Genomic DNA, 8,773 nt, shown 5'->3' with positions numbered 1-8,773 from the left:
GTGACACGGTGAACGGTGAACCACCAGAGATACCACACTCTGGCCAAAAAATGTATAAAGGGGACATGGTAGTTAATCTCACATATTTGAAATGACTTAATCAGAAGCTGGAATTATGTGCTTTATATGACCCCAAAGAGTAAAATATGTTTGTTGTTGGAAGTTATAGGTTGATTTGCTCCAATAAAATATGTCTAAGAATTTTTTAAGAAAGTGGTCTCTATGATGGGGTGCTGGGGTGGCTCAGTCGGTTGAGCATCCGACTTCGACTCAGGTCATGATCTCACGGTTTGTGAGTTTGAGCCCCGCATCGGGCTCTGTGCTGACAGCTTGGAGCCTGCTTCAGATTCTGTGTCTCCCTCTCTCTCTGTCCCATCCCCACTCATGCTCTGTGTCTCTGTCTTAAAAATAAATAAAACATTTTTTAAAAATTTAGAAAGTGGTCTCTATGAATGGAATGATTTGCGTCATGTGGCATTCATGTCCACATTTCTGAAAGCTCAAAGAAAGCTGAATGACCCCTTTTCTGAGTGTTGTAGAGGGAATGCATTCCCAACTGATCCAAGGAGCTCTACTACTGACCAGCAGGAACATCTTAAGATGCATTATATTCCTTTTGAGCTTCTTTATTCATGGTAAAAATGTAAAAGTACCACATACCCTGCAGGGTCATTATGAGGAATACATTTGATTAAAGAATCAGAATGTGCCTAATGCATAAGGGGCACCTGACAAATGTTAGTTGAATATCAATCTGAAAGATTCCACTGGGTTTGGGTCAGGAATCACTTAGAAGATATCTCAAGGAATGAGCTATTTGCAGATATAGATAGATGATAGATAGATAGATAGATAGATAGATAGATAGATAGATGATATTTTTCAGATAGATAAATCTGCATATGCCTTTTTAATGTAAGTATTTTATATCTTTCATTAAGCTTTATAGTGTTCATATACATGCATATGTTTGCAGATACTTTTTTTTTTTGCCTAGTCTCAATAGAAACCTAGAACAGAAATAGGATAGCCTGGGTAAGTGTTAAGTTCACCTGCATTCAGAAACAAGAACTAACAGTTAATTAAATAATGTAGTAGTTTATTTCTCTCTTAGATAAAAGAAATTCCTAGTAGCTCAATTATGGTATGGCAACTCCATGTTCATCAGGGTCCCCATCTCCTTTTCTTTTGCTGCTCTAAGCACTTTTAGCGTACTGTCTCACAGTTCAACATAAGTGCTCATTTTTTCAGGTATAAATGTTCCCTTTTAGGCACTAAGAAGGAAAAAATAAAGGGATCTAAGAACTAGATATTTTGGAAGTTGCACACAATGCTTCCAATTACATCTTGTTGGCCAAAACTTGGTCATTGGCTATATTTATCCTCAAGTGATCCTGAGAAATAAAATATTTTGGCTGGTGGGCAAAATGTCCACTTAAAAATTGAAGTTCTTCTTGGAATAAAGGGGGAATATTGGAATGGCACATCTGCCATAGGTGACTAGACTCAGATATAGACTTTTCTTTAGGAAGTATCTTTGGACTTGTTTCAACTGAATAAATATAGCCTTAAATTCCCAGCATTTTATGTCATAAAGTATGGCCAAAATTATTTTTCCCTGGGAAGCTTTCAAAACAGGAGTGATCAATAATCCAAGAAGACACTAAAATATGTCAAAAGAGTCTCAATTTAGCTGATGCTCAGAAATATGATTTGTCACCATACCCACCAAGATGAATTAATCAAATATCATACCCTCCCTTGAAAACCAAATTAATTGACTTGTTACATGAAGTTATTAGACATAAATTATTTTGGGTTTTGAAAACCATCTGTTAATAATAATTCTTTTAGTTTTAGAATAGTAAGTCATTTTCCCTAACAATATTTAATAAATACGATCAAATATTTACATGCAGTCCATTCCTTTTTTTTTTAATAAAACCATGTCATTGGTTTACAGAAGATATTTATTTTTATTTAGTTGGTTGGAGATAGTTTATTTCAAAATGGCTTCAAAAGGAGTCATTAAACTGTAGTGAAGGGAAAAATAATTTCCCTCTGCCCTTTTAATTTCTGAGAACCCTGTAACAAAAGATAGACGGGGGGGGGGGGGAAAACAGAAGTTTATTAACATGTATATCCAAGGTACTCATGGGAAATAATCAGGAAAAAATGAAAATGGCCAGAGGTGTCTTAGAGTTAGCTTTAAATACCATCTTCAGCAAAACAGAGAAGAGTGTGGGGGAGGCCAGCTGTGGAGAGGTAACCAGAAAAAGTATAGTAAAGAGAGTAAGGTTCGTTACGCAGATTTCAAGCCAGTGTCTTCTCCATTGGTAAGAATCTCTTGTGATTTAGTCATCCTTTTCTGCCTGATCCAGAGAGAAAGACATACTTACAAAGGAAAATTTCTTTCATAAATGGAAATTTCCCTACAGGTGAGTAATTTCTAGTCTATTCTCAGAGTTTTTCCTGTAAATTCTTTCTCAAAATAATCAGCTCAAAATGACCCTTATGCCAAAGAAACATTATTTTGAGGGTGACTTGTTCTGCCACCTGTCATTCACATGACCAATGATCTAATAAAAAACATTGTTTTATAAGGTTCAAGGTAGCCGTTTTGTCTACTTAGCTGATATTTCTTCTTCCCTAGTGTGACCCTTCTGCTAGTTTTAAGTTGCAGTGTACCTATATCCATGATTATCAAGAGAAAACAAAAAACAAAAACACTGTAGTTTCTCTCCTCCAAAAGTAATGATTATATGGCAAAGGAAAACATTTTACTATATCTGTTTTTTAAAAATTAACATTTTCAAGTTAAGGGATTTTTAAATAACTTACAATAATTTAGAAGACATTAGTCATCTAAAAGTTTATTAATGAAGAAGCATCAAGCCTTGATTTTATTCTTTATGTTGTATTCATTTCATGAATTATTTTTATAGATAAATCTGTACTGTAGTATAAATACTCCTGTCCAGTACATTTTAGGAAATATTTATGAAATATAAAAGTACCTTATTTAAAACTATAAATCTTTTTTTAATGTTTTTAATGTTTATTTATTTTTGAGAGAGAGAGAGACAGAGTGTGAGCTGGGGAGGGGGAGAGAGAGAGGAAGACAAAGAATCCAAAGCAGGCTCCAGGCTCTGAGCTGTCAGCACAGACCTGACCTGAACCGATCATGAGCTGAACAGATGTCTGGTGCTTAACCGACTGAGCCACCCAGGAGCCCCAAAAATGTAAATCCTTTTAAGTTCACTCAAACTAATAAGGTAAATCTTGAAAAATAACCATCACACACAGTGCTAAAAGAAATGAGCTATCAAACCATGAAAAGATATGGAAGAATCTTTTTTTAAATAAATAAAATAAAATTTATTTATTTATTTTGAGAGAGAGAGTGTAACCAAGGGAGGGGCAGAGTTAGAGTGAGAGAGAGAGAGAGAAAGAGAGAGAGAGAGACAGGGAGAGAGCATCCCAAGTAGGCTCCATGCTGTCAGCACAGAGCCAGATGCCTAGCTTGAACCCACAAACCATGAGATCATGAACTGAACCGAAAGAGTTGGACACTTAACCGAATGAGCCACCCAAATGCCCACCCTTTTTTTAAATTAAAGTTTATCGATTTATTTTGAAAGAGAGCACAAGCAGGGCAGGTGCAGAGAGAGAGAGAGAAGAAAAGACAAGGAGGAATCTTAAATGTATATTACTAAGTGAAAGAAGCCAGTCTGAAAAGGCTATATTTTTTATAAGGATAACATAGGACATTCTGGAAAAGGCAAAACTATGGAAAGAGTAAAAAGATCAGTGGTTGCAGGGGTTGAGGGCAGAGGGAAAAGAGTAGGGACAGTAAAGAGTATTTTTAGGGCAGTAAAAATACTATAAAAGTGGATGCATGTTGTTATATATTTGTCTAACTCCACAGAATATACAACAGCAAGAGTGAACTCTAATGTAAACTCTAGACTTTGGGTGATAAGGATGTGTCAGTGCAGGCTCAGCAATGGTAACATATGTACCACTCTGGTTCCAGAAGTTGATAATAAGGCAGGCTATGCATGTGTGAGGGCAGGGTGTATATGGAAAATCTCTGAATCTTCTCCTCAATTTTGCCAAAAAAAAATAATAACTAAGCCTTAATTTTTAAAAAGTCCACATTGATACACAGTAATTTTCAATTTTCTATCCAATTCTCTCCTTTATTTCATATATATTTCAATTTATTTGTAATAGAAATTTTCAGAGTGTAACAAGATAACTTTAGAGAAGCTAGAAACATTCATTATCTGAGATATGAAAATGTCTCAGAACAAAAATACATTTTAAAAGAAGCTTTAGAAACATGTTTAACATAAATGGATGTTAAATCTGCATTGAACTCAGTGTTATTAGCAAATGATAAACCTCTAAAATTAACTATATTGTCATCTGCTTAAAATGTGGAACTTCTAAGCTCTCGAAGTTTCCATTCTTTGACGTTAATGTAATACAGTGAGAAGTTCATTATAATGTAATGTTCAAAACATTACTGAGATACAAAAATTATCCCCAAGTTAAAAAATGCAGTTTGCTGTTAAGCTGACATTACAGTTTATAAACAATTTCAGATGGGAGTTCTTGAAGTTTTTAATGGCATCCATCTTCAACACAGCTCCTATTTATCTCACTGAAAGTGTATTACATTTCAAAATCTAAAATTAACCAATTGAAAACATTTACAATTAATAACATAAATACATTGCCTTAAACAGAAGCTCATTATCTCTCAGGAAGACTTCAATAACAATCCTAATGGATTTCCTACCTCAAACTCCTTGCAACGCACAACAAAAAGTACACTAACAGGACAAAAATTTGCAATAATATAAGGTAATTTCTCTTTGAATATGCCAAATTAGCCAAGACAATTTTATTTTTGTGTCCACTGTTATTATTTTTTTTTCTGTATGCATCTTTATTCACTATATGGAAATTCTAAATGGAGAAAATAACAATCACCATTACTTATTGGGCACCTACCAAATTCTGCTTTCTGTTTTCATCACTTTGCTGCATTATCTCATCTCATTCTTACGTTACTATCAGAAAGCCATTGCTCTTCTGAAACAGAATCCTACAGAAGTTGTTAAACTGCCCTGAACTTTCTTTGTTAATAATTAATGGCTGACTGCGATTTAGAGCCAAATATATGATTCCAAATGTGTTTTCTTAACCATTATACTGTACTGCTTTGCAGACATTCCTGAAAAATATAAATATTAAAAACCAATCGTTTTAATATATTTGTATATTTTGCTTTATAACAAAAGTCTCTTGTTTTACTCTTTTTAAAAAAAAAGTTTAGGGGCGCCTGGGTGGCTCAGTCGGTTAAGCGGCCGACTTCGGCTCAGGTCATGATCTCGCGGTCCGTGAGTTCGAGCCCCGCGTCGGGCTGTGTGCCGACTGCTCAGAGCCTGGAGCCTGTTTCAGATTCTGTGTCTCCCTCTCTCTCTGACCCTCCCCCGTTCATGCTCTGTCTCTCTCTGTCTCAAAAATAAATAAACGTTAAAAAAAATTAAAAAAAAAAAAAGTTTATTTATTTGTTTTGAGAGTGAGAGAGAGGGTGCGAGCAGGGAAGGGGTAGAGAGAGGAAGAGAGAAAGAATCCCAAGCAGGCTGCATGCTGCCAGCGCATAGCCTGATGTGGGGCTCAAACCCATGAACCATGAGATCATGATCTGAGCTGAAACCAAGAGTTGGATGCTTAACTGACTGAACCATCCAGGGGCCCCAAGATTCTTTTGTTTTTAGTTATATATTTAATATTTCTAACCATTAGAGACGTGTAAGATGTAAGTTAAATGGAAATAAATTCCAACTTGTTTCCCTTGACATGACTACGTTTCACATGGTTAAGAGATGATGGATGCTTTCACAAGATAAAAAGCTCTTGAAAATATAGGAAACAAAAAGAAGAAAATATGTGAAACAAATTAAGATGAGATACATCTTGTGCTAATAACCTGAATTGTTCTCATTGCAACATACTTCTTCCGACAGATACATTGTGCACCAACCCTATACCAGAGAATATCATACCATGTGTTGTTCTTCAAATATTGGAATATTATAAAAATTATAAAAATTGCTTAGATTTTATACATTTATCACTTCTAATGGAGAAAGAAGTGACTTTAGGATCCCAGGGGGCCTCACCAAACATTTGTGTTTCTCGTGACCCTCTCTTGTTTAAGCTTAAGACAAGTGGTTGTGTTTCTTTGATGAAACTTGAAATGCCTTTCTCATCTATTTTTATTAACTTGGAAAGAAATCGGATGAAAACGATTCTGTGCTTTGCTTTATTTTACCACCCTTCACTAAGCAATCTGTTGATAGCATTTTAAACACGATTTACGAAGAAGTTATATTAGATATAACTAACAAAAGGGGCAAGGGTAAACTAAAACACAGCTAAGATCCCATTTCTGCATTTTCAGCCATGTGAAAGCAGCAGTTTTACTTTCCCCATTGACCGTTATCCTGGGAAAAGCAGGCTTGGGTTCCTATTGGTCTGCTGGTAGAGTAATTGAGGAAAGCAAAGAGAAGAATAAGACAAATATTTTAATAACTGAATTGCAGGGTAGGATATGGTAAGCATCATAAGGTACATATTTACTAACTGCATATGGAGGTTCAGCTGAGACAGAGATCACAATTTCATATTTTTGTCATGCATAAATGATATTTCAGATTAGTCTTAAAGAAAGAGATCAAGATTGAGGTAGAAGAGAAGCAGATAAACATAAAAAGTACAACTTAACTTATGGATGTTTGGAAAATCTTAACTAGTCCTCTTGTGTCTGTGCTCAAGGAATACTCTGAAGGCTAATATGAGGTAAAACTGGAAGTCTTCACATTTTTTGAGTGATGTAGTTGGACCTAAATTTTAGAAAGATTAATGTCAGCAATATGGAAATTGAACTGAGAAAGGGAGGGATGGGGAGGAGAAATGTCAGCCAAGAGGAATGATCCAAGTCAAGGAAAGAAATAACAAAAATCTGAATTAGGATTGGATCAGTGGGACTCTAAGGAGTAGAGGACAGAATTGACGAAATTTGCCAGAAAGTTCAAAAAATGGAAAACGTTTTTGAATAAAAAATAGAAGATCAGCCTGGGGTTTATACGTTCAGAAAATATAAGTTACAGAAAGTCAAAATGGACCGGAGCAAATTGGCCCAGAAATAATTCGTGAAATCTACTCAAGCTGAAGAAGGTAGAATCTCAGAATGAAAGTGTCCACCAAGAAGGCAACAAAATGAAGGAAAAGAGACTCACAATTAGGTGATGGGTATAACTTGATTTTATCTGGAATAAAATAAACATCTTAATGGCCTTAAAAAGGTAAAGATGGGTTTTTGGTTCTTGCGATACCAGCATAGGCCTCAGGATATTGGAAGAGTTTAAGCCAAAACATGGATATCAGACCAAATTATACAACTTGTATCAACAATATGAATGAAAAAATTAAGAAAGAAGAATAGAAGAGATCCCTATATACCCTGTCTTCTCAATTTGGTCAAGTGGTAGATATCATAGCTTTAAAGATCTGAAGATGAGGGGGCAAGGCTTTGTTATTTTTAAGGAACAAGCTCACCCACAAATGCCTTGAGACAGTTACAAGGATTTCCACTTTACAGCAAAACAATGCAAGGGGCTCAGTCGGTTAAGCATCTGACTTTGGCTCAGGTCATGATTTCGTGGTTCATGAGTTCAAGCCCTGCATGGAGCTGTCTGCTATCAGCATAGAGCCTGCTTTGGATCCTCTGTCCCCCTCTCTCTCTGCCCCTACCCTGCTCATGCTCTCTCTCTCAAAAACAAATAAACATTAAAACAGACAAACAAGGAGAATCCAGTATGCAAAAACAGATTCTGATATAATATCTAAAATGTGTGGCCCTTTTGCTGGCAAAGAAAGAAAAGGAAAAAGCAAAAACTGTGGACCAGAAAACAAAAAGCCTGGTCAGGGAACACCAAATGCAGCAAATAAAATACCCAAGGAAATTCAAAATCAAATCCTCAGGTGCCTGATTACCTTCCAAACTGTATTTTATTCCTTACTAATCTGCCAAAGGAGACTAATGAGATAATGTTACCCATGCTGTTTAATCAGTTTCCTAGTTTCAAGAAAGAATGTTTGGTACCTGGGAGGTGTGACATGGCTTTTGTTGAATTTGCAAATGATGAACAGGCTGGAGCTGTCAGGGATGCTTTACAGGGATTTAAAATCACACCGTCCCATGCCATGAAGATCACTTATGCCAAGAAATAACATATGTTGATAGTTGTCTTTAAAGTATTTGGTGTTATTTATAGTGTTTGTTTTGATAACATTTGGTCAGGCCACTTTGACAGTTGGGGGTGAGGGGGAGTGAAAGTTAAATTTTGTGAATGATTCCAAAAAATACCTAGTCTTTGTTTTGCATCAATCAACTATGAAATATACAGGCCTGAATTTTGTATAATAAACTTTTATTTGTATTTGTATTTGAAAGAAAGAAAGAAAGAAAGAAAGAAAGAAAGAAAGAAAGAAAGAAAGAAGGAAAAGAAGAAAGAAGGAAATGAAGAAGGAAGGAAGGAAGGAAGGAAGGAAGGAACGAAGGAAGGAACGAAGGAAGGAATGAAGGAAGGAACGAAGGAAAACAAGTAACCAATAAAGGATCAGGATACAAAACACCCAGAGGCTTTATGTCCAAATCACTGTAACTTTTCTTTCTTTATTTTTTAAACTTTTT

The 8,773-nt window shown here is 35.6% G+C and overlaps 1 pseudogene; it reads left to right on the top strand.

Moving 5' to 3' along the window:
* The first annotated feature begins 7,453 nt into the window (after positions 1 to 7,453).
* Positions 7,454 to 8,310, top strand: LOC125149550 (U2 small nuclear ribonucleoprotein B''-like; annotated as a pseudogene).
* The last annotated feature ends 463 nt before the right edge of the window (positions 8,311 to 8,773 follow it).

This window comes from Prionailurus viverrinus, chromosome D3 (assembly GCF_022837055.1).
Source record: "Prionailurus viverrinus isolate Anna chromosome D3, UM_Priviv_1.0, whole genome shotgun sequence".
Classification (NCBI taxonomy): Eukaryota; Metazoa; Chordata; class Mammalia; order Carnivora; family Felidae; genus Prionailurus; species Prionailurus viverrinus.
Note: the sequence above shows the minus strand (reverse complement) of the source record. Positions and strands in the feature narration are given on the sequence as shown.